The sequence below is a fragment of the Lissotriton helveticus genome, chromosome 11 (genome assembly GCF_964261635.1).
Source record: "Lissotriton helveticus chromosome 11, aLisHel1.1, whole genome shotgun sequence".
NCBI classification, from domain to species: domain Eukaryota; kingdom Metazoa; phylum Chordata; class Amphibia; order Caudata; family Salamandridae; genus Lissotriton; species Lissotriton helveticus.
Genome location: NC_136072.1, coordinates 826,411,615 through 826,438,636, shown reverse-complemented (window position 1 = coordinate 826,438,636; position 27,022 = coordinate 826,411,615). Strand labels below are relative to the sequence as shown.

Genomic DNA, 27,022 nt, shown 5'->3' with positions numbered 1-27,022 from the left:
CATATTGGTAGTTCATTGTTTGAAAAATTGCATGAGAGTGACAGGATGTAAGCACAGAGTTATGTCTCCAAAGATGCTCAAAGAAGAATGATTGAAATGATTATGGTCTTTCAATAGATACAATGGGAAATATTATGAACCAATCAAATCTTTTTTTTCAGGTCACACAATATCCTATGACAGTGAGATTTCAAAACTACATAGGTATAAACTGGGTGTTTTCAAGACTGTATTAATACTTTGTAGCTTCTTGCAGATCTGCTTGCATAGTATATAGAGAAATTAACTTGTTCTAGGGTTAATGGCTGGGCCAATCCTTAACTATATGAGTAATAAGTAGAGTAATTTCAGTACTGCCTAGAGAGAACAAGGTGCATTTATAAGTACTTATGTTTCGGCAAAGTGATAGGACATATAGAGTTCTGAACGGAAGGGATGCAGCCTCATGTAACATGTGCAAACACACTCTGTGACATGTTTTAACTTAAAGAATTTAGTCACTTTTAATCCTGAAACTCCCTGGACCCTAGTGGCCCGAAAAGAAAGTCTAAAGGATCCAGAAAGACTTGAAGTCTATGCCTGGCCCCAAGATGGCTGACGCCTAGGACATCACCGGTTGAAGGTTTGCAGCATCCACTATGCTTTCCGTGCCTCCGCCCACTGGGTCACTCATTTGGATGAAGCCCCCCCCTTCAGACCTGCCTAAAAGGAAGCCCAAAAAGGAGCTTTACCACTCTTCGGACTGGCACGGAGTCGACGCCTGACTTTAAGATGGCTGACACTATCCCATCTCTGCAAAATAGAGTGTGGCATTTAACTCTTTGTTAGGAACCCCACGCAGTTTAAGGTCATACTCAGGATGCTAAAGACTACCCTCTGCCTGCTCCAACGACGCTGGTGACTCCTGGTCCACTCTAAGGTAGCAGTCCTGTTTCAAGACGCTCTCTCCCCTCTGTAACAATCACGCTAATTTTTCTGCTGTATCTATTCCCCAGAACTTTTATCTCTCCCACTCGTGTCGACTCGGCCCTCCGACCACCCCCAATCGGGACAAGTAGACCACACTGACCCTCACTCCCTCCTTCATTAAGCAGCAACTACTCTCCCAGCCTAACCGATAGGCTCCCTCACTTATATGGTCCACCGCCATATCACCCCAGAACAGGGTAACCGGAACTCCACCGACTCCTTTCGCGATAACTAGTTCCCACAGCCGCCTATTTCTCTCATCGCTACGCAATGGCCTCTCGCCCAAGGGAGTCTCATGGCTCACATAGCAGAGAGGTCCCTCGCGCGCCGGCCAAACACTAGTCGTCTTCAGTTGCCCATAGTCGTCACTCCCAGACAAAGGGTCTCTCGCCTCTCAAACAGCAGCTCGGCAACCCCCGTCTTTTTAGTAAGCAATAATGTCACCGGGCACTCCAATCTTCATCGACCCATCCATGCCGGTCCATATGAAACCGCATGGCGTGAATGCCTTTGCTATTAGCTTCCCCCCTTGCCTCTCTCCAAAAGCAAGAACAAACTTCAAACATAATCTAATCAGACAGCACCCAGAAACGCTATTTGTGGACACCTACCACTGCACCTCCAAAGGGCAGGTAAAGATGGAACTCCTCTTCCACACGGATAGACCTGAGAACTGGAACACCACATTAAGAATGCAACTTCACATATCCAAAACCACGACCACCTCACATAGCTGTAAACTGACGACCTCTGTTCCCAAACAGGCTACTAGAAACGGGAATACATCTGTGACCATTTATTCAAATGGCACAGTTCTTATACAGACTAACAAGAACTTAGAGGCCTTGGACTCCTTCAATGCTTTCGTGCCGCCCTGCTTCACTCTCTTCGACCTGCTCCTCCACAACCAACTTCCCTGGTCAACATGCCTCATCAGGCAAAGCAAATACCTATTCCCACTCCCCTGATGAGATCCTTCAGCCGCCCCCTAGAAGCTCCTCCCACTCTTCCGCCCCCCTTGAATCATGACCTTCATTCTTCCGGAGTAGATCAGGTCCCACCACCCCCTCAAACTCATCCTCGTCATCATCACTCCACCATCCCACGGGCTCAGTTTACTGACCCCTCTACCACGCCCGCAGATTCACCGAGGCAGAGCCCTCGATTAGACCCCCCACCAAATATCGCTAACAGAGACAGCTGGGACGACCGACCTACCATTAGGCCTCACAACTCGACCCTGCTCCCCAACCCGCATGATGTCCCTACCCAGAACTGCATGCCCCCGGCCCCGGAGAATTTGGAGCTCCGGCTGACCCTACTAGAAAGTTAACTAGAAATAATATTTAGGGGCCTTGATGAAATCCTAACCAACCTAGACAAAGCTCGAAAGCCCCAGCAATCCCAACCCAGGCCCTCTTCTCAGACCGACTCTATCCTTCTAAAGCCGCATCTTGGGCCCTCTTCTCAGACCAACTCTATCCTTCTAAAGCCGCATCTCGGGCCATCATCCACCCTCAAGAACAGTCTGCAGAGTCCTACCAGGAGCGATGCTGAGATCCCGTTTCAGCCTCTCATTAGAATCAAAGCCCCCGCATCTGGGGTGCAGAATCCTCCTAGTAAGGATGCTGAGATCCAGTCACAAAGACCGTCCAGAACTAAGCAGCAATGTCCGCTGAAGAAGCATTGGACCTAGCATCCACCTATGTCTCTCCTCTCTCAGCTTCCCCTAATTCCAACATTCAAGTGATCACAGGCTTCAGAAGAGACCACACCCTGCAAAAATCACAAGACCCCCACCCTCCCTTTCCTCAATACTGAGGGCCCCATCAGGAGAGTATCCGAGCAATAAGAAATTATCCACTAACTGAATGCTCATTAATTGTAGATCAGCCCCCAAGCATGCAACGAAACTAGCTGAAGCCATCATCTCTCAGAATTTAGATATTGCGTTCATCACGGAGACATGGCTGAATGAGATCTCCCCTCCCTGTTTTGATATGCTGGTGCCCTCAGGTTTCTCCATCATCAGCAAAGATAGAAAAGACCCATGAGGTGGAGGTGTTGCCATCATCCATAAGGAGGACATAGACATCACTGAAATGGACTCTTGTAAGTATAGTTTCTTTGAATGTCTCACTGTCAACATCAAAACGAAGGATAACAGCCCATCAGTTGGTCACCTGTTCTATCACCCACCAGGTAACACCCCCACATTTGGGGAACACTTATCCGACTTGATTGCTCACTTCACTCTCAAAGACACTAACTACCTAATCCTGGGTGATCTCAACCTATGCTGGAACGAAGCCAACAACACACTAATTTAATCTCTCAATAATCTCCTCTGTGACAATAACCTTTCTCAACACTGCTCGTAAGAAATTCACAACAAAGGAGCGACCTTGGATGCCATCATTGCCCATCGAGACGCAATCACGATTGACAACATTCTTCCAGTGGACTGGTCGGATCACCACATGATCTTATTCCACATCAACAAAAAAGTTCTATCCCTTCCTCCTGTTTAAGACCCCCCCCCCCAAATGGTCCAGATAGCTCACCCAGATCCCCCTGGACATCATGGAAGAAAGGCTAAAGCTGCTCCTACCCAGCGGCAAGGATCTCTCCACAAATGATCTATCCTGGCTATATAACATGAATATGGTAACCCTACTGGACCAACTAGCACCCCGGAAACTTTAAAAAAAATGAGCCATTCCGTCTCGATCCTGGTTCGACTCTGACACCAATGACGAAAGGAGACAATTAAGAGCCTCATGAAGATGACGGCGGAGCATGCCCACTACCTTCCACCGCACTCAATTCAGAACTATCAGGAAGAAATACAACAGTCCTAATAAGAACAAAGAATCGGTATATTTCCGCTCTGCACTGGATTGCACAAAAAACAGACTCAAGGAGCTCTTCAAGATCATCAGACAACTAACCTCCAAACCACATTCATCCTTGGGGCAGGCTTCCAAAGAACGGTGCGACAACTTCGCCACCTTCTTCAGTGACAAGATCTCCAAGATCAAGCGCTCTCTGGACATCAACTGCTCCTCCCCTCCCCTTAGCAGCCCAGCTGGGGTTCTTAGTTACGCTCCCACTCACAACACTAAATCCTGGTCACTCTTCCAGCCCATTCCAGAGGAAGAGATAGTCAAACTTATCTCCACCTCTAAACCTTCATCTCACACCCTAGACCCTCTCCCTGCTCAACTCACCAAAACATTGAAACTCTCCCTAGCTCCACTCTGGTGTAGGATTATAAACAGCTCCCTAAAAACCGGAAACGTTCCAGAGTGTCTGAAAGTGGGACAAGTCACTCCGCTGCTGAAAAAAACAGGCCTGGACATAAATGACCTAAACAACTTCTGACCCGTCTCCAACATTGCTCTTCTTTCCAAAATTCGAGAAAGATGTGTACTCCAAAAACGAACTCAACACCTGGACAATACCAATCACCTCAACTCCCATCAGTCGGGATTCAGGAAAGGATGCAGCACAGAAACCGCAATCCTCAACATAATTGATGATATTCACAAATCACTGGACTCAGACCAATGCTGCCTCCTCATTCTCCTAGACTGATCGGCAGCATTTGACACAGTTGACCACAAACTGCTCCTCAAAGCTCTCGAAGAAAGGGCTGGTCTAGACGAGGTGGTCCTCAAATGGTTCTCCTCATTCCTACTCAACCGCTCCCAGAGAATCAAAATCAGAAACTTCCAATCTGACCTTCAGCCAATCTTGAGGGAAGTCCCCCAAGGATCAGTGCTCTCCCCTTTACTCTTTAACATTTACATGGAACCCCTCGCCACCTTACTCAGAAAAGCTAACATCCCCTTTCACCTATATGCTGATGACACCCAAATCTACTTGGAAATCTCCTCTGCTAAAGACATCCAAAGACTCAAGAAAACACTAAGAGAAGTACAACGTTGGCTGTCAAGCAACCACTTAAAACTGAACCCAGACAAAACTGAACTACTCCTCACCTCGAACAAAGAAGAGAACCCATAAGTGGTCAATTGGCTAAAAGGGATCTATGCGCTCAACGGGAACGTCACCCTGGCCGATTCTGTTAAATCATTAGGCATCACGCAAGACTCAAAACTGGACATGACCAAACACATTAAGATTTCGCTAAGAGCGCCTCCCTTAACCTGAAGCTACTAAACAAAATAAAACCTTTCATTCCACCGAAAGATCTTAAAGAAGCCACTCAAACATTGGTGCTGTTAAGACAGGACTATCTAAACACAGTCCTCTCGGGAATAGCAAAAACACACCTTGCTCCGCTGAAAACAACTCTCAATACGGTTGCCAGAATGGTCACTGGAATCAAGAAATTTGACCACATCTCTCCTGCACTCAAAGAACTCAAGTGACTACCAATAGAAATGCGGGCGAACTTCAGAACGGCCTGCCTCACCCACAAAGCCCTCCACACAGGCAAACCCCAATATCTGGCGTCCAAACTCAAAAAAGCAGGTCAGAACAGGAACCTCAGAAGCTCCAATACCTTACTTCTTATCCCGCTAAAACCACGAGAAAAAAAACAGCGGCCAGATCCTACGCCGGCAATGCCCCCAAAATATGGAATTCTATCCCCCTCTACATCAGAACTATTCCCTCCTTTGCTAAATTCAAAAGTCAGATCAAAATCATGTTCCTTGATGGATCCCCTGCGATCAGATAGTATCAGTCAGAGTGCTGAAAATGACACTAAACCTCTCTTGGTTGTGGGCTAACAAGCCCTTGTAACGGAACTCCTCAACATCTTCTTCACTATGACTTTCCTCCGTGTTGTCTCACTGTATTGCAGTATGTTTTGCTCTCTTTTGCTCACTTTATTGTAATATGTTCTGCTCGCGTTTGTTCTGTAACTGTTGTGCAGCACTCTGATACCCTCCGGTCAAGCTAGCGCAATACAAAACTTCGTACATAAATAAAAATAAATAAAAGATTGAACACCATATAGCTGCGTTGCAGGGAGGTGCTCTGAAGCCATGTCCCATTTTATGCCTCTCTGCAATGCAACTCTCTGGCACTTTCTGCACATATCTGGTGGGTTAGTTGGCCCCCAGTGACACTCAGTATTTATGTTAACTTTATCCTGTAACTTAAAACTAAGGGTGGGCGTAGTTCGCGAAGTAGCGCTACGCGAAGCTACGCGAAGTGCACTTCGCACTACGCGAACTTCACGTAGCACTACGCGAGCTGCGTAGTAGCATGTTCGCACTGTGCAAGATGCGTTTTCAATGATTGCACAGTGAGGACAAGCATCCGGCACTGTGCAAGCATTGAAAATGGCATCTTGCACAGTGCGAGCTGTAGTTTTCTGCTGCTCGAGTAGATTATTACTCAAGCGGCAGCTTTCTCAACGCGAACAGGTAGTTTCCCATTGAGAGCGGTCGCGAGCATGCGCAACCACTCACAATGAGAAACCTGACCTCGCGTTGAGAATCTCGCCGGGATGTCATTTTGATTGCTCGCGGTCGCGAACATGACGTTCAGGACCGCGAACAAGCAAAAAATTACCGCTGCACTACGCTACGCTGCACGACGCATGTTCGCACTGTGCTACGTGCAGCTCGCGTAGTGCGAAGTTGCAAAAACTTCGCAAACTCCGCGAGCGTAGCGTAGTGCTTCGCCCAGGGTTACTTAAAACTCCCATAGAGTATCTTACCAAATATATCTACACCGTCCATCTCCCCTTTCTTCACTTGTGTGCAAACACAGGCCATTGTGCATTTTAATACTTAGTTAAACTTACCTTCACAGTAGTAGAAATAAAAAACACTGCACATTTGTTTTCAGTTGTTTTTTATAACTTAAATTTCTGAAAATTTTATATTTTACAATTAGGATCTGTAAAAGAGAAGAAAAAATACAGTTATAATATATAATATTATATTTTTTACAATACAGCATAATTTTAACATTTTACAAATGATTTTCGTTGCCGTTTTTGCTGTTCTCAGAATATATTGAATTTCACTAGAAACAGTGATTTCAATCGTACTCATCACATAACAGCGGGCAAAAAAAAAAACCAATCAATAAGGTTGTTTAAAAAAAAAAAAGTCATCCTCAATAATATACCATATAAATCAAATGACACATATATAAATGTATATACACTGTAATGTTGTCGTTTAAAAATATACGCTGAGTGAAAGTGCAAGAAAAAGTCCGTAATTCAAAGATACACCTTTCTTGAAATCCTTTATATTGAATTTGTCCAATAGTAATCATATTAATACATATTAATAAATTCCTCAGAGGCCAAATTATGTTTCTAAAACTTTGGCTTTAAAAATATTAGGTAAGAATTTGGTAATTCGCTTGGCAAACGTTGTATAAAAACCAACTGAGCATCATTACAATATGTCCAACCTTTATCACATTTTAGATAGGCAGTGTAATGTCCAGATGTTGTGGAAGGACCATCATGGAAAATTATTGCTACTGCTACAAAAGTCCTTCCTGATATGGATAGTTGACTTGCTACAAAATATTTTATTAAAGTGTCCAATTTTCTTCCATTAGCTGTACAACGTTGCATCATTAAAATTATATATTGTCCATATCTTTGTATAAATAATGTTGATAACATTTCTGATTTGCATTGGCTACACTCCATGTTTTTATTTGCTGCTTTAACTCGTTTATTGAAAGATACTGATTTACAGTCTGGTAATGTCAAATATATAAATCTTTCAGTCTCTATATTAGTGCTACATGTATACATACAATTTTCACACTGATGTTCTCATTTATAACAAAGGCTAAAAAGATTTTAAATTTCTATTCCTTCATGTTCCAATAGGGTAAGCATTTACATTAGAAATTCCTGAGCATCTTGTTGGATATTCTGCGTAAATTGTGTAGAACCAGAACATACATCCAAAAGATTACGAATATCACCAACGCTTTGTATTTTACTTTTATCATTTCTCAATTTTTCATGAATATAATGCAACAAAGGAAAAAACCATTTTTACCGATTCTCCATAATTTGCTATTGCAAACTTTCAAGAAGAAAAACAACATTGAGCACTACATTAGCATAGCAGTTGACACCTGAACTATTTTCAAACTGATAACCAACAATCTCTTCAACAGTGTTTAGGTCTCGCTGATCCAGCGCGCATGCGCTGTCAGTGACACATTTAGTAAGCCACTTTTGGAAGTGCTTCCAAAGCGGCAATCAGCTTACCTGCACGCACTCAAGCATGCGCGCGACGTGCACAGCACTTTATTCGTCGCTGTATTGACAGAGGTATTGGTGCTGATTGGCTCAGTTATGACCGTTGCCCACCACCATCTCAGTATATGTTGCAGTCACTTGAACATCTATGATGTTCGTTCTGTTTCTGACTTATACCTCACCTATTAGCAGGGCTTGCCTATTTGCTTTGGCATGATTTTATGCCTCCTTTCATGCTGCTTTTGCTCTTTTCGGGCCTAAAAGACCTATGCTTGAGCGGTGCCATGTTCTTTTTTGACACCATTTTGCCGGGCCTCTTCAGGTGAAAGGCAATGTTTTAGTTTCCTGTGGTGTTTGCTAGCAATGAACTAGAGAGGACCGGTTCTTATCGGATGGAATGTGCTCTCTCCGTGCGGAGTCACAACAAACGCCCAGCCAGCTGCTGTTGTGTGCTTGGTACGAGGTGGTACAGGAATTCCATGAGAACGGTAGGCGGGTTCTTCCAGAAGCTTCGAGAAAGAGACACATTCTATATTAGTGAAAGGTGGGTCCAAGTTAGAGAGAGTCAAATCGATGCTGGTCTGGATGTTTGGCGGTCTAGTGGAACATCACGGTGCAGACGTGCGGTCGTGTTTGTGAAAGCAGAGAGTCCTGACCCAACCAGAGAGGGAAAGAAAGACGGACCCTTATGAAGATGCCAACCAGAATGGTGAGGTGTTCCATGTATGTTTGATTTTATCTAATTATACCATTTATTTTCAGGTTCTATGTATATGTGCTGATGGCTGATTGTGATATGTAGTTATTTCTTCATCTTTTCTTGTCATTCTATTATCATGTAATAAAGACCCTTGAAGTGTTTATTCATGTCCTTATTCCTTGTGGAAGAAGGTCGGGCCCCTTTTTTACCAAATACTTGCAGAGGGATGGGTTAGTTCCCCTCTAATGGGTAATTGTTGATACGGGAGGGAAATCGGCTCTGAAACAGGAATATCCAAATTGCAGGTAAACCAGTCCCACATAGCGTAAGAGGTATGTACTGATTTCCACCTGAAGGTGTTGCTGATCTGATCCACCGGGAGGTGTTGCTCGTGTAGATTCGCGTTGTTCATCGGGAGACATTGCTGATTTTGCTCGCGTAGGTCCGCGTTGTTCGTCAGGAGACGTTGCGGGTTTTGCTCGCGTAGGTTCGCGTTGTTCGTCGGAAGACGTTGCTGATGCTGATTCGTCGAGAGACGTTGCTATGCATATCCTCTGAGCTATGATTTATTGTATCTTTAGTTGTTAATACTATCCCTTTCTTAGACAAGTATTCTGAAAGTATTGCGTTTGTAGGCATTCTGAGAAAGGGTTGTGATAAGTAATGGCCTTGTAATTCTAGCTAAGACACCCGTATTTGAGAAAATATCGGTCATTACATCTTGGCGTCGTGACTCACAGGATCGTCGGGTGGAAATTGTGTAGGGGAATTTGTTGATATTTTGGCGTTGTGACATTTATAGAGTTGAGATTGAGTGAATTTCAGAGAAAAGATATATCATGTTTTCTAGGAAAACAAAGTCAGAGTTTCAATTGCCTTTAGAGATTCCCGGATGGGAGTCGACTCCATATGGAGTATTAGCAGGAATGGGCTAATTCGACGGGTTTGAGTGAAAACTGGAACTCATGTTTACTTGAGGCTGGACCGGCTCAGGTGGTGTCATGCTTACAGAAAGTGACGTTGGTAAAAGAAGAGCTTCCTATATTAGGACAAAGGGGATAGATTTTGTTAAATGCTTACAGATTAGTGCATGAAACATATGTGAAACTACAGCGTGAATGTAAAGAATTTGAAGAGCAATATGTGGAAGCAAAAAATACTAACACGCTGTTAAGATGTCAGAATAAACTACTCGCAGACAAATTAGAAACTTATCAAACTGTGGCAGAAAGGGCTGCAGTGCGTATTGCTAAATACAAATACAGACAAAGACGAGGCAGAGTTAATAGCAGAAAGATGCGTCTAGTCATTGCGAAAGCAGGACTGGATTGGGACCCCTAAAAGTGGGATGGAAATATTTGGGACTCTTCTGAATTTTCAGGTTTGGGCGAAGAGGAAATTAACAGAGCAGAGACTCGAAAGGAAGATAAGACAGAAACGCGCAGGGAAGTGCAGGCGCAACCGATACATCGGAGGAAGTTGCAGGGTGGTCCTAGTAATCCCAATGGGTTAGCTCTTGACAGTCTAGAGGACTTTATGCAACAAGAGATCAATGATATCCTAGACAGATTTCGGCAGAAATATGGCGAGAGTTTGCTTACATGGATGGTTCGAATTTTTGACTTGGGTGCCGCAGGCATAATGTTAGATCATGGAGATGCGGTAAAATTCTGCACGTTAAGTACAGACCCAACTGTTCAAGAACATTTCAGACGTTACGATGAAGATGACCGAGTCAGTCTGTTACAACTGGCTGTGGCCGGGTGTAGTCATAAATATCCAACTGAATCAGACTGGCCGATAAATGAAAAAACATGGTATACATTGCGGAATGCGACACAGAGATTAAAGGAGGAGGTGATAAAAACCTCCATTTTTCTTGGTATGCACACAAATTAATGGACGGTTTACTTAACACTTCTTTGAGAAATAAGATCATCCGTACTGCTCCTCCTGCTTACAAGCAGGTGATGATGACATTGTTAATAAATCAGACAGGGAACACCCTAGCCGAAGTGATTGAAGCAGTTTGTGAGTTAGGTGAGCTAGGGGAATAGATGAAAATGGACAGACCATCTAGATCTGAAGTCCGTACAGACAATAATAGATTGAGCAGACGAGACATGTTCATCGCTCTGCTTAAAGATGGGGAGAATGTAGGAGAGATTGATGGGGGACCCACAGCTAAGTTGTGGTCTATGTTTCGAAAAAGAGGCTTAGACAGAAAGGAAAGGAGTAGAAGCGTGAATAAACAGGACCATGATCGAAGAGGTTCTGATGGAAGTGGTGATGAAGGTCACCAGAGAGAGAGAAGAGATGGGTCAGCCAATTATCGAAATTGACGGGAGAGAGAGGAATCTCCCTGATATAGGTCATCTTGAGAGAGAGAGAGAGAGAGAGCGAAGAGTACAGTGACCGCAGAGACAGGAATGAGAGGGGAAGGTCTCCAGAATGGAGGACGAGGGATGATAGAGAGAAGTCTCCTGAACGGAAGTCACAATCTGGTTGGGGTGGAAGAAACCCCTTTTACGAGGAAAAGGTGTACGAGCAAGATGTGTCGTTGCCCAGACAATATGAAAGTCTTTTCCCTGAATTATCGTGGGCGTCTGACAAGGGCAAGGAAATAGGTCAACCTCCAGTACAAAATTGGGCTCCTAGAGATTATAGACCATATGTAGGTATAGAAATCTTTTGGAGACATCGTAATGTACAACGGGCCCAAGCATTAGTAGATACAGGAGCGGAGGCCACTTTAATATATGGAAATCCCAAGAAATTTAAAGGACAATATTTTACTATCACCGGTTTGGGTGGTAAAGAAACCCCAGCAGTGCAAACTAATCTTCAGTTAAGAATCAGTAAAATACCAAGAAAAGAATATAATGTATTAGTGGTGCCCCTCCTTGAATATATAATTGGAATTAATATTTTAAAAGGAGTGATGGCTATTTCCAATTTGGCTTGAAGAATTATATTTCGACTAAACCAGTGAGAGTAGGACGTTTAAAAATGCCTCCTGTAAAATTACCTCAAGCGACCAAGATTATTTCAATGAAACAGTATCGAATCCCAGGTGGGCATGATGAGATTAGTGCTACCATCCAAGACTTGATGTACGCCGGGGTTATAGCTCCAATTACTTCTTCCTGGAACAATCCTGTGTGGGCCGTGCGTAAGAGTGATAACTCTTGGCGTATGACAGTTGATTATCGCGAATTGAACAAACATACACCTACCTTGACGGTTGCTGTGCCTGACACTGTTACTTTAATAGAGAGAATCCCAAAACACCCAGGAACATAGGCATAGATTCATCAAGGTAAAATCCGCTCGCAAAGGGGCAGATTCTCAGAATCTGCCTCTTTGCGACCGGTATTTTTGCATTTGGGATGCATCATCCCAAATGCAACCATTGATATTGCTAATGCTTTCTTTTCCATTCCTATTGCTCCCGAATGTCAATAACAATTCAGTTTTACATGGAATGGTCGACAAATGGCATTTCAAAGTTTGCCACAGGGCTATTTACATAGTCCGATAATCTGTCACCGGCTGGTGGCAGAGCATTTAGATGAGGTACCGTTGAGTTCAGGAGTGCAAGTCTGTCATTACATTGATGACATCATGATTCAGGGCGAGACACAAGAACAAGTTCAATTTCAGTTTGACCGAATTGTAACTCATTTTCAAAGCAGAGGATGGGAAATTAATCCTGACAAATTACAAGGTCCAGCGCAGAGTGTGAAATTCTTAGACATTCAATGGCATGAGGGTAATCGAGAAGTGATTCTGCAAGTGAAGCAGAAGATTAGGAAGTTCGCAGTGCCGCGAAATAGAAAAGAGGCCCATAGATTTATTGGTTTGTTTGGTTTTTGGAGACAACTTATTCCACATTTGAGTCAGATTTTGGCACCTTTTTACAAAGTTACACACAAAAAGAATGCATTTGAATGGGGTGAGGCGCAGCAAACCGCGTTTGAGTTGGCGAAAGAAGCGATTCAACATGCTTTGGATTTGTCGCCAGTACGTGATGGTGCGGTTGATTTGAACGTGTCTGTGCAAGGTCCATATGCGAATTGGAGTTTGTGGCAAAAGCAGGGCAGAACGAAAGTGCCTTTAGGATTCTGGACTAAAAAGTTACCTGATGCTGGTGAGCGTTACACACCATTTGAGAAACAGTTACTTGCATGTTATTGGGCTCTGGTTGATACAGAACAGTTGACACTAGGGCATGATGTTACTTTGAGTCCTGTAATTCCTATCATGCAGTGGGTGGTAAGCTCCCCTAAAACTCATAGAATTGGACACGCACAAGAAGCTAGTATAATCAAGTGGAAGTGGTACATTCAGGACAGGGCTCGTGTGGGTCCGAAGGGGACCGCAATGTTACACAAACAGGTGGCGCAGGCGCCAGTCGAAGAGACAGACAGTGATTACTTTGTACCTATAGTGCAGGAATCCCCTGTGCAGTGGGGGAAGCCGTTCAGTGATCTCTCCGTGGAGGATAGAATGCATGTATGGTTTACGGATGGTTCAGCGAGGAAATAGGAGCAAAAAGGCATTGGAAAGCAGTCTCATACAACCCTGTCACGAAACAATTGTTGTGTACTACTGGTGAAGGGAAGAGAAGCCAATTTGCAGAGTTATATGCTGTTTATCAGGCTTTAAAACAGGAATTACCAGGCATTTGTCATCTTTACACTGATTCTTGGTTGACCGCTAATGGTTTGGCAGTATGGCTTCTACGTGGTATAATCATGATTGGAAAATTAACTCAAAGGAGTTGTGGGGCAAAGAATTGTAGAAAGAGGGGAGTGTGTCTGGAGTGGATTGAGTGCAGAGTACTAATGTAGCGACATTGCCTAATACAGTGCCCTGACGCTCCTTGAGGGCCGACCGATTCACGTGGCGCGACAGAAATGGAATGCTCGAAGCTTATCTGCAAGGGGTGGGCTGAGGTTTAAATATGCACGGAGTTTCGTAGAGCTTCAGATACTGTATAGACATTCCATGACACTGTGTGTGAGTGCTGGGGAGGGGGCGGTTCTTGTTAATAACGATGATGGTTTTTTCACAATGCATAGAAGCTGTTCGCCTAAAGTTTTTTTTTTTTGACAGTGTGGAACAAAGATTGCACAGGACTACAAGTAGATTTATTCCATACTGGCTTGACTATGATCACTGTTTATACTATATATGTGTTGATTGAATCACTTGCACCTACATATGATATGCCGCTGGACCCCAGGGTTGTCGGCTGAAGGGCTGTGTTCCTCCTGAAGGTAATAGTTGACTTACTGGTTCACGTCGCCGGCCCCAGGGATGTAGGCGCATAGCTTTGTATCTACTGGCGAGCACAATAAAGGTTTTTGAAACTTAAAAAAAAATGTGTGGAAAGAGATTTGGAGTCTGTTGCCTCAAAGTACTGTTATCGTTTTTCGTGTTGATGCCCATACCCCCATTGACTTTTTAACGTTATTGCAGGTGAAAAGTCTAAAATCTCTGAAGCGGAGGTGGATATGCCTGATTCCAATATCATGGGGCTGGCAAGGTGGGCACACCAAAAAGCAGGCCACTTCGGAGAAAGAATTACTAGCAGGTGGGCTGAAGATAGAGGAATATGCATCCCCTTAGATATCATTAAAACTGTCATTTTGCAATGCCTCATTTGTCAACATTCTAGGCAACGAGAAGTTCCCCAGATAGTGAGAGGTCAGTTGCACAGAGGTAAGTCACCTGCACAGATCTGGCAAATAGATTATGTAGGTCCTTTGCCGATGAGTAGAAATTGCCAATATATATGTACCGTAGTTGACACCTTCTCAGGTTATTTGCTTGCGTTCCCCTATAAACGAGCTACCCAGATGAATACCATAAAAACACTAGATTTATTGACCTTATACTATGGAGACCCACTCCAGGTGCAGTCAGACAATGGCTCACATTTTAAAGGTAGATTAATGCAAGAATATTGTTCCCAGCATAATATCGAGTGGGTTTACCATATCCCCTAGTACCCACAGGCAGCCGGTTTGATTGGGCGAATGAATGGCCTGTTGAAAAACCAATTGCGAAAGCTGTCTGACGGTTCCTTGCATAATTGGAGGGACCATCTTCATGATGCACTTTTAATACTTAACAATCGTCCTATGTTTAATTCTGATACACATCTGATGCAAATGTTCTCCCCTTCTGTAAATGTTCAACCTCATACAGCTGAGTGTACTGTTATGTACTGGGAAATTACTCCTGGAGCTTTGGCTCCACACCGAGCGACGCCTGGAGCCGCTGGATTGGATTTACATGCTTTAAAACCTGTTTTATTGAAATGTAATGATATCTCCCTCATTAAGACTAGACTGGGTGTCCAAATACCAGCAGGATATTTTGGTTTGATTGCCCCTCGCTCTTGGCTGGCACTGAAAGGAATTCAAGTGCTGGGTGGTGTAATTGACAGTGATTACCAGGGCGAAATTAAATGTATTCTCTTGAATGGTGGTGTTCCCGATTTACCGATTCGGCCTGCAGACAAAATAGCCCAATTGATCATTATTCCTGTTTTCAGTGGGACATTACAGAAAGGTACTGCCCCGACCTTGCTAACTGTACGAGGGAAAGGAGATTTTGGCTCAACCGACACAAATCCGGGAGCCAGAGTGTGGGTTCAGTCACCTAATCAATCCCCTGAACAGGCCGAAATGATTGCTACGGGCTCGGACAACACCATTCTAGTCATGAAACCTGGACAAGAAAAATGGGACACAGTCCCAGCTGATAAATGTTACCTTCGAGAATGAATAATGCCTGTTTTCGATTCCTTTTCTTTAGATTATTGTACGGATTGCTGCTGTGGGATGTGTCGTCGTTGGACTCCTTTCGGCTTGGTACGTCACCGGATGGGGCCCAGGAGCTTCCAGACTGGGTTAATCATCCACAATGCAGTGCAATGTCAGCATTGGATTCTAATGTGAATATTTGGGCTTCCCTAGCCCACCGTCTGACTAACTCATCTGCCTTCTGCATGACTTCGATGAAGTCTGTTTCAGATCTTCTATCAACTTGTTTTGTTTCAGTTCCTACTCCAACAGCTGTTCTTCTACATTTTTTCAACGTTACGGAAACCAATCCTGAATTTATTTCCAGTGATTTCAACATGTACGATTATTATTCCTCGTGTCAAACATTGACTGACCTGAATTCCCCGCTACTTTTTGGTATCACCACTTACGACGTTCTGGAAGGAGAAACGTGTTATAATTTTACTTGTGATCCTAAACTTATTGGGAAATGTGTGCAAATTAAATTAAAACTTTATGTTTCAGTCGTACCCCTGATATGTGCTTCTCAGTTCGTAATCCTAGGAGATGTAGAAGAGTTGTTTTGTCTCCCAGCCACTATTATAATGTGTTGCTGCCTCCTGGATGGCTTTTTTCATGCGGAAACACATCTCAATGTTATATCTCCGCTAATATTTCTGATGGCCCATGTGCCTTGTCCCGATTAACTATCCCAATGTTCCCTTCGTCCCCTCATATGTACTCTCGGACTCTACGTGAAGCACCCCCATTGACTGAACCATGTAATTCGGACATTCATCTCCTGTCCAAAACGGAATATGTTAGTTTAGCTGCCTCACTTGTGGGTATCCCTGGACTATCGATTTACAATTCTAGAACTATTGATAAATTAGCTTGTTTGATGGTGAAAACCATTAACCATACTTCAACTGTTTTATCTGAATTTCTGCTAGATGCGCAGGGTGAGCGTCGTGCTATCCTGCAAAATAGAGCTGCTATTGATTATTTACCTTTGCTGCTTTAACCTTTCTGACCATTCCAAGTCCATCCAATATCATATCAATAGATTACATGCTTTATCCCATGAAGTTTGATGAAATTTGGATCGAGGGTGGTTTGATTGGCTCTTTGGGTGGTTACCGGATTTGCATCTACTTCGTCCCATTCTAGGTGGCACGCTTTTGATAGTCTGTCTTCTTGTTGTCATCTGTTGCTGTATCCAGTGCATACCATCTCTTTTGTCTGTGCTTCGCCCTCGCACCCTTACTAGATCTGTTAGTTATGTTTCTTTTTACTCTACTACTGACTTGCGTCCGACCTGATTTTCCTGATACTTTCGATGGTGTTGTACAATGGTCATGGGTGGGGTGTAATGACAGAGGTACTGGTACTGATTGGCTCGGTTATGACCACTGCCCACCACCATCTCAGTATATGTTGCTGTCACTTGAACACCTATGATGTTCTTTCTGTTTCTGACTTATACCTCACCTATTAGCAGGGATTGCCTATTTGCTCTGGCATGATTGTATGCCTCCTTTCATGCTGCTTTTGCTCTTTTCGGGCCTAAAAGGCCTATGCTCGAGCGATGCCATGTTCTTTTCTGACACCATTTTGCCGGGCCTCTTCAGGTGAAAGGCAATGTTTTAGTTTCATGTGTTGTTCGCTAGCAATGAACCAGAGAGGACCGGTTCCTATCGGATGGAATGTGCTCTCTCTTGCGGAGTCACAACAAATGCCTGGCCGGCTGCTGTTGTGTGCTTGGTATGAGGTGGTACAGGAACTCCATGAGAATGCTAGGCGGGTTCTTCCAGAAGCTTCGAGAAAGAGACACATTCTATATTAGTGAAAGGTGGGTCCAAGTTAGAGGGAGTCAAATTGATGCTGGTCTGGATGTTTGGCGGTCTGGTGGAACATCACGGTGCAGACGTGCAGTCGTGTTTGTGAAAGCCGAGAGTCCTGACCCAACCAGAGAAGGAAAGAAAGAGGGACCATTATGAAGATGCCAACCAGAATGGTGAGGTGTTCCATGTATGTTTGATTTTATCTAACTATACCATTTATTTTCAGGTTCTATGTATATGTGCTGATGGCTGATTGTGATATGTAGTTAGTTCTTCATCTTTTCTTGTCATTATATTATTATGTAATAAAGACCCTTGAAGTGTTTATTCGTGTCCTTATTCCTTGTGGAGGAAGGTCGGGCCCCTTTTTTACCAAATACATGCAGAGGGATGGGTTAGTTCCCCTCTAATGGGTAATTGTTGATACGGGAGGGAAATCGGCTCTGAAACAGGAATATCCAAATTGCAGGTAAACCAGTCCCACATAGCGTAAGAGGTATGTACTGATTTCCACCGGAAGGTGTTGCTGATCTGATCCACTGGGAGGTGTTGCTCGCGTAGATTCGCGTTGTTCGTCGGGAGACGTTGCTGATTTTGCTCGCGTAGGTCCACGTTGTTCGTCGAGAGACGTTGCTGGTTTTGCTCGCGTAGGTTCGCGTTGTTCGCCGGAAGACGTTGCTGATGCTGATTCTTTGAGTGACTTTGCTATGCATATCCTCTGAGCTATGATTTATTGTATCTTTAGTTGTTAGTACTGTCTCTTTCTTAGACAAGTATTCTGAAAGTATGGCGTTTGTAGGCATTCTGAGAAAGGGTTGTGATAAGTAATGGCCTTGTAATTCTAGCTAAGACACCCGTATTTGAGAAAATATTGGTCATTACAGTCGCGCGCGTATGCATAACTTGCATTTTTTTTTTTTATTATTTTATTTCGCGGCCCATGCTTGTTAGGAATAAAAATGGCAAACCGGGTATTTGGAAATGGGTCTTTATACTGGCATCGGCTGTCCTTCTGTGCTAAGTCGCCTTTCGAAGAACCAATAGTAACAGTTTATATTCCCAATATCGGGGCTCACAGGCAGGAGTGGAGCAGCCCTGCCCGTACCGCTGTAGACATTCACTCATAATAGTTCACAGCTTCCCAGTGCCAGTGACACTGCGGGCGTTCGAGCTGGCACCTTCTCCGGGGTCTGGATGTGGCTGCATTGGGCCGTTAATGTGTTGCGAGAGAGTGTGCGCGTGCTTTGCTTAAGACAACCGATTACGTCCGATAGCTTTGGTGCCATGTGAGTTCTGAGGGTGCGCACACTCCTGGGCTTTGAAGGAATGTGGCCCATGGACGTGTGACATCATCATTGTGTAACACCATTGGCATGCGGCTCGAGAGATTCAGTTGTAGTTAGGGGTGTAGCTCCTATTAATGCAGCAGGTGCAGTAGCACAGGGAGTCAACTGTCAACCAATCACGGCTTTAATTTGCTGAAAAGTCAGGAGTGGCCTGTATTCCTCACTTAGGTCCGTGGCTGCCTTGCTGCGTCACTGGTTGTAATGTAACATTAGTGTGTACAGCTGACGGATATATTGTGGCACTGTACAAATGATGGTACGGAATTATTTCCAAAGAGTGCTTGCTTGCAAAGGTACCTCTTCGAAGCGCTCTAACAACGGGTGTTTCATTAGTCATTTCTGTGCCTGTACGTAATAAAATGAGAAGCTGACTATGTAGAACCTACGCTTGTATTCTGCAAAGTGCAAAACGTCCTTAGGGAATCAACATGATACAAAACGTAACCCTTATGATGACAACGCAATATCTTTTCTGTTTTTGGAGCAAGTACCTTTTGTTGTGTGGCATAAGCAGTTGTCAAATGCTAAAATGCTCAGCGGGCCGTGAAATTTTTGCATTTGGCTAAGGAGGAATTCTTGAAGGGTGAGCCAGCTACTAGGGCCTACAATACGATCCTGGACAGAAGTGATGTTGAACCAGGTCTGGCTCTTTTTGGGATGTTTCGTTTTGGATTTAACTGTCTTATGTTAATAGTGACATGTACAAAAACACTGCAAAGCTATTGTCGCGCTCTCTCAATATAGATGTAAATTAGGGAAACTGCCCATCTACCTCACACCCGAAGCTCCTAGTAAGGAGGCATGTATTCATGATCTCTCAAACATGCTCGCATCACCTCTTGTGAGAACAAACTTTGCGTGTCTGTACTTGGTTAATGCGCATGCTGTCTGTGTCTGCGTCTGCAATATTAGTGCCTAAGCCTATTCCTCAGGATGCCCTCTGCATAGGGCCATTGTAGAAGGCAGCCACCTTAGATGACATTTGGGGGGTTTATCACCACATTGTGCATTGATGTGGCCTCATCATTTTGCATTACTCTACTTTGCCGCCCTTCCTTAGGACACCAGCAACAGGGACTTTACATTGTATTTTGATTTGGAAGGAACTTGTTTATTTGTGGTTTAGCAATTTGTTTGCAGTTTATTTTTGCAGCATCTCTAGTTTTGCTTGTGAGGGTCAGTTAATATTTTAGAGAAAATGGAAAACGAGTTGAATTTCTTTTGGAAGGTCGTTCTGACCCCTTGCCTGTCTTTAACATTGCTGAATGACGCTATACTAAAGACAGTGTTGCATGTTCCTTTTGGGTACCAAACTGATAAATACTACCCCCCTCTCAAGTCTGCCAGATCTATTGGCCTTCTTGTTCTGGGTGTCTCTGCGCGCTGTGCTCAGTGCTACAGCCCGTCTCTGCTCGCTGCGCTTGCGGTGGAGAGTGTGGGGTGAGCTTGCCTCTGTCTCACATTTGGGACGGCTCTACACATGGCAGGAGGGCAGAAGCGCCAAGTCTGGGAGTGACATCTCAATCTACTCCCCAACCCCTGGCGGCGGTGCCAGCTCCCTGCAGCTCCAGCTGATAAGATCAGAGCCAAGCGGAGCTCCTGCGGAGAGCTTAGCAGTAAGGCAGGGGCACAGGACAAGGCACCCCGGGACACCTTGCCACACTGACCCCGCGCAGAGGGGTTGTCTGCCGCTGCCACCCTCACTCTTCTCCTGCACCGCATCCTTCACTTTACCACTACCTTTACTTTACCTTGATCTGTTCTCTCCTCCACCTGTACCCACCTGTGTGTCTGCTCCATATCCGCCCTCCACCTATGTGCCTACAGTCCTCACCCTGTACCCTCTCTACTCCACACGCACCCCCGCGCCACCTGAGTCTCCTCACCTGTGCCATATGCCCCCTCACTACCACATCTCGTCTACTACACCCGTATTCCTGCTCCACCGAACAACCCCCTCCACCCGTACCTTCCCGCTCCTCAACCTGTGCCCTAGCCTCTACTCCGCCTCTCCTCCTGATTCACCTGTTCCTGCCCACCGGCACTCTCCTCTACTCCTGCACACTCCATCCCACCAACCGCACATCACAGCTCTCTACTGGTGCACATCCGTACCCCTCTCTTTATCTACATCACTCCGCCCCACATACACACACCCCTTCCTATGTTGACCCTCCGGTCACACATTCTTCACGCCATAACCTTTCTCCCCGGCGAGAACCCCCCCCACACACACACACACGCGTACCTCCCTGCCTCTCTGTCACCACCCCCTGTCACAGTCTCCACATCACTGGCTCCCTATCGCTTTACTTTCCCTTATCTCACCCTTTGTCCTGCCGTCTGTCACCCAACCAACCATACGGATACAGCTATCCATCCATCCGTCCGTCTGCCCGTTCTCACTTCCATCTGTACCTTCTTCTGTCCGTCCATTCAAATGCAACTCTCCACCCATCCATTTGTCTGTACATCTATCCGCCTTTCTCTCTTTCCATTGATTCATCCACCTGTCCGTCCCTCTTCCCATCCATCCATCCATCATTACTTTGCTATGGCTAATAATGACTTTCATTTGGACGTTGTATTCGAGGCTCGCGTTTGTGTCTGTAAAATATGATTGTTCACTTTTACTCAAGGTGTATTCACATTTTATAAATACTTATTTAATATAGCATAGCAAATAGCCATATGATTATTATGAATAAAAGTTACTGTTTTCAGCAATCCATCAAAGGGTGTGCACACCACCCTTCTATGAAACATGTTTAAAAAATTGACTTTCGACATTGAAAGCAAATCTTGCTGCAGTGTTTGCTCAAGATTGCGTTCTAATATTTCATAGGGCCTACTGGATATTACATTGTGCATAGGCTAGAATTTCACAGTTCTGCATGCTTGCATTGGCATGAGGAAAGAGGAGACATTATATGCAAGTAGTAAAATGTCCATACATTAGTGGCTCTGCATCAAATATATATGGCAATGTGGCACTGCAGCTCTAGGGAATAAGAAATTAGCTGATAGGATTGCTGTACTAAGATATAGGCTTGTTTGTTTAATAACTTGAGTGTCCAGCCTCCTTAGTTTCACGATGGCTACTGATTACCAGACATTATTCACACATACTTTTTTTTTTTTAAGCAGCTTGCTGTAATGCCTATTCACTTACTGGTTCTGATCTTGGCAGCATAGATAGTTTTATTTTATATGATTGTGGGTGACTATAATAACAAGCATTGGCATACCCAATAGGTCTCGCTTTGAGACCTTATAAGTGTTTAACCATGCAATAGTTAATATTGTTGCCCCAAGGATATTGTGCTGCATAACTAAATACTTATAGGGTCCCAAATGCGAGACCTATTGGCTATGCCAATGCTTGTTCTTTTTGCTTGCAATCACAACATTATCTTGTTTTTTTTCCTTCTCAATACCTTCACAACAGATATTCTCATACCTTCTTTTTTGACCTACCACACGCTTTTCAAATACTGGATATTGACCTAAATTGGAAGCATATGCTCTTCTTAACCTATTATACTCTTTAACACAGTTTGCAACTGCAGTAACCTTTGTGTCATCAAAATCAATCAAAACAAACCAGATAAAGTTCTGACTCGGGACGAAGCAACATATGCCACACCCTGTTTAACCACGGTGCTTCCAATGTTCACCAAAGCACGGTCTACACTTAAACCTTGAGATTTATGAATAGTCACTGCATATGCCAGAGAAAGTGGAAACTGTTTTCTACGGACATATACATCTTTAACAAGCAAACTGAATAACGACCAATTTGTTTTACTTCTTCAATCTGATAAAATGTAATTTTTAAAAATTCAATTCCATCTTTATTCTGATAATTAACAAAATCCACAACTTTGCCCATTGCTCCATTAACTAAACCTTTTTCTACATCCAAATTTTGCCTTAAAATTACCCAACAGTTTATACATGCATATAGATTCTTTTCTAAACCAACAGTTTTAGATATCGATTTTTCTAAAGAATCCAATTTTGTTTTCAGTTTTTCTGTCAAAATAATAGTTATTCCCTCATGCTGTATTTTATCAATGGCTTCCATTTTTATTATTTCTTGATTTTCCAGGTTCAAAAGTTGTTCACTGAATATAGAACACTAACGCAGTGTTGACATTAAGCAGATTGTAGATTTGTTTTCTGCAAATTTCATATATATTTTTTCAGGAACTATATTTTCATTTGGAAACAAATTGGAAAGTAATTGCCTCTGCAAAGCTTGTTTGCCATGTTCTGTTAGTATTCCAATTCTTATATCTTAAAGATTAGTTCCATAATCAGCATAATTTGCCTGTCGCATATTTGTAATGAGTTCCTTGTATTCAAACTATGACCAAATGTTAACATTTCCAACGCTACCCAAAGACTTTCTGGTGTCTTCATGCGCAAGTGTTTTAAAGACTGGTTGTCCTTTTAGGGGAGTAAGTTGCAGTAGATCCCCAAAAGCGATGACATGTTTTCCTTCAAATAAGACATCGTACTCTGTTTTAAGAATTTGCTGCATTCTTATATGCATAAAAGCAAGCATTCAGTTTGACACCATGCTTACCTCATCAATAACCAGAAGTTTCATTTTCTTTAGCACTCTTGAAACTTCACAGCAAGCTTTTCCAGATACCTTGTGATATTCCAATTTGTTTTCATGCTCCACAGGTGGCATAAGTAAACAATGTAATGTAATTCCTTTAATGTTGTGTGCTGCCAACCCAAGACAAATGTGACTCAGTTGTTTTCTGTAGATGCCTGGTGAATACTTTAATTAAGAAACTTTTCCTGTTCCAGCTTGTCCACTCACATACATAGGTTGAAATGATGTTCATGTGCATTCTTTCTTTTCATGAAGAAATCCATGGTCAATCTGTTGTCTCACTTGCTGATATATTTCTTTCTGTTCAACATTTAGTTGTTCTTCCAAGTTTGCAAATCCATTATATCTTCTTGGCTTGATGCATTGCTGTTTCCACCTCATTCATGGCGATTGCTGCTTCATTTTCAACAATTGGTTGTCCTAGTGGATCATGACTCAGTGGAGCAGAACTTTGACTGTCTTGAGAACTGTCTCTAGCAATCTCAGCTGCAATAGTAGCTTCTTGATCAATGTCATTGTTCAACATTTTCACATAATTTGCAAAAACAGTGCATTCTATGGTATCTTTATAAGCATTGAAGGAATCTTCATAGCTCTGAAAATCTCCAAGTAAGTAAGAGACACATGTTCTCAAGATGGTGAATTCTGTTTGGATAATATGTGTCCAACATATTCGTTTTCAAAATATCTGTACTTTCTGGTTCTTTTTCTGCTAAATATTCAATTTCTTGTACAGATTTAAGTACCCGATTTCGGATTGCAGCAAGACCTAGACTCACCCAAATGATTCTTTTAGATTTGGAGTATAGACTCGCAGATGATAACTGATCTGAGCATTCATATGCTGTGATTTCTCGATAGGATAACATCTTCAAACTGAAACTGTATAATTTCTTACTTAGACTCTTCTCGTGAGAAATCTCTTCCCACATTTCTTTCAATTCCGTCTTTTTTGATTTTGTAATGTAAGATGTTACGTATCGAGCAACGGCAATGGAATTGTCTGCAACATACTGAATATCCATGTTTGCATTCCACATGGACAGAATAATCGGATTGTAATAATTTGTGTATTTTGATTCATCGCTTCTTCTCAAATTGTAGGTATTTTTTGGAGACTTTCTTGTGATGGTATGTCACAATAACCAGATTGTAGTCATTTATGTATTTTGATTCATCGCTTCTTCTCAAATTGTAGGTATTTTTTGGAGACTTTCTTGTGATGGTATGTCGCATAGCTGACATAAAACTGTTCACTCTTCCTTTGGATATTACAGGACGTGGAAATGCCAAACGACATTTGGTATAGAACTTATCCTTAGACTTGTACTTTCGTCGACAGTATTTTCCACATCGATGACTTTGGAATCGTAAGACTTGTTGTCTTAAGTTGTTTTCTTCTGTGCTTTTGAGTACTTTCCATGTGGCATATTCTTCAATAAAAGACAAAACTGTATCATCCGAATCTGTTCCGACTTTGGGGGCATCCTTGATCGATAACAGCATATGCATATGAGGAGTACCTCTTGCTTGATACTCCTTTCGCCAAAAGAAATCCACAAATTCTCCAAGAGGAGGATTTTTTTATTGCAGATAAAAGACATCATAGCTTTAAATCTATGATTAAAATATCTGCATACATTAACAGGATCCAAAAAGTACAATTCTCCAGGTGTCTTGTGTTCAATATTTTTTGTATTGGAATTTGCCTCTCTATGAAATTCAAGTAAATCATTTCAAGCGTACTCAGGATAGCTTAGGGTAAGGAACCATGTAGGAGTTCCTAAGTTCCTCAGCATACATTTAAGGTTCTCCATGACGACGGTACCAATATTCATTAGTGCCACGCTGACATGCTATCAGATTAATCAGCTGAGATTCTAAATGGTCATCTCTCTGGTGCACTTTATCCATAAAATCCTTTGCAGAAACATTTTGCCGATGTACTCCTGTTTTCAATATGTGATTGAGTGCATATGAAAGTCCACTTTCAAACAAAAGAGGAAATATATATGGGATACATTGTCGAAATCTTGGATCTTCTGCATACAATCAAGTTGTCCGATATTCAGATGCAGGAATCTGCACAGGTTGTTCAGCATATCGTCCTCCTTTTCCTGTTGGGAATAACTGCGGAAAACAACGAGCTTCCAAGCTTTCTTCCCATACACTCATGGGACTCCCTTTGCTTTTTTCATTTGGAATAACTCAATAGTATTCTCCATCACTTCTTTTGAATGAAGTGGATGTACACTGTAATGTTCATAGATTTCTTCACTTCGGGACATGTCCACTTTTTCAATTTGTCTACTTGACGTTTTGTCGTGTATTTCTATAGGTTCTGATTCGATCCCCCTATTCCTGACCCTATTCTGGTTAAACTTACTAGCTAGTTAACTAACAGTCAGCCCATGAGGCAAGAAAACCCCCATGATGCAGATACCGTTATCTGACGCAGTCACACTACGGCACAGGAACGTGTTATCTGATTAGGTCATAACGCTTGAGATCTAATTAGACAAGCGATATTCCTCCAGCCCCTGATAAGGCATACGACGTTCTCATAACAAATCAAACCTATGACAACCTGGATAATCCGTGCGGCCATTGTTTTGATTTCACAGAGAACTTTAGTAAAGAATGTGCTAACGAGCAAGTCGTATGACATCTTTATTGACGTACCTATGTCCATCCTTACGTCAATCCCGGCACCTTTAAGGTATAAATATTGCCGACCTTGCCCTATGCAAACACACGCGTGGTGACAAGACGGAGCAGCCATACTTGCCGAAGCCGAGAGCAGAAGCAGACCCCGCAGCCAGCAGCCCCGCCTTCCTGACGCGCTGAGAGACGCGCTGCTATCTCAAGCCGAGAGACCCAGCACCGGCGCTTCTGGGCAGCCCTCGCAGGCAGCCTGGAATATCGAGAGCAGAGAAAGAGATACCATTCCTCATTCATCCTAAATTCCAGGTACAGAACTGAATAACCCCTCCTAGAGAATTCTTTAGTTATTCACTTGGCAAAAACAAACTTAAACTAAACTGTAACTTTCTATTCCCGCCCACGCATTAGACTTAGGTCAGGTACACGGGGTAGGCGTATTTAGAAACACCAGTTGAGTACGTTTAGTCAAATGTATATGTGTATGTAAATATATTTTAATCATTTTAAACATCATATGGCTCAGAAACCATATCAATGTTTTTACAGTATTATTTTATACTATTGCTTCTAATGTATGCACTTTACTTAACTATAAGTATTGCAATAATATCGATCCATTTCTCTTGTACGAGAAAAGAGACTGATCAATAAATAACATCTTTTATTGAACACGCCCGTCTCTTCCTTTTCTCTACATTCTGATGAGACTAAGAATGCACGTACTGACTGAGTAAAATAATTGCCTTGTGCTCACACGACTCTCGAGATTGACTCTTGATTAGGGGAGAGCAAAGTTGTCATGTTCTATGGTTGTCAGAAACTAAATCCCTTCTTGTCTAATCAGGGAAGT

General features: G+C 43.1%; 1 protein-coding gene and 1 long non-coding RNA gene across 5 annotated transcripts in view; both read left to right on the top strand.

Moving 5' to 3' along the window:
* Positions 1-27,022, top strand: part of LOC144792108 (myoferlin-like) — a 2,487,894-nt gene that overhangs the window by 1,587,516 nt on the left and 873,356 nt on the right. The gene's annotated exons all lie outside the window — the stretch shown is intronic.
* On the top strand, positions 13,846-17,857 carry LOC144792112 (uncharacterized). The gene is made up of 2 exons (XR_013602511.1): positions 13,846-14,490; positions 15,720-17,857. It is a non-coding gene; the product is annotated as an uncharacterized LOC144792112 (long non-coding RNA).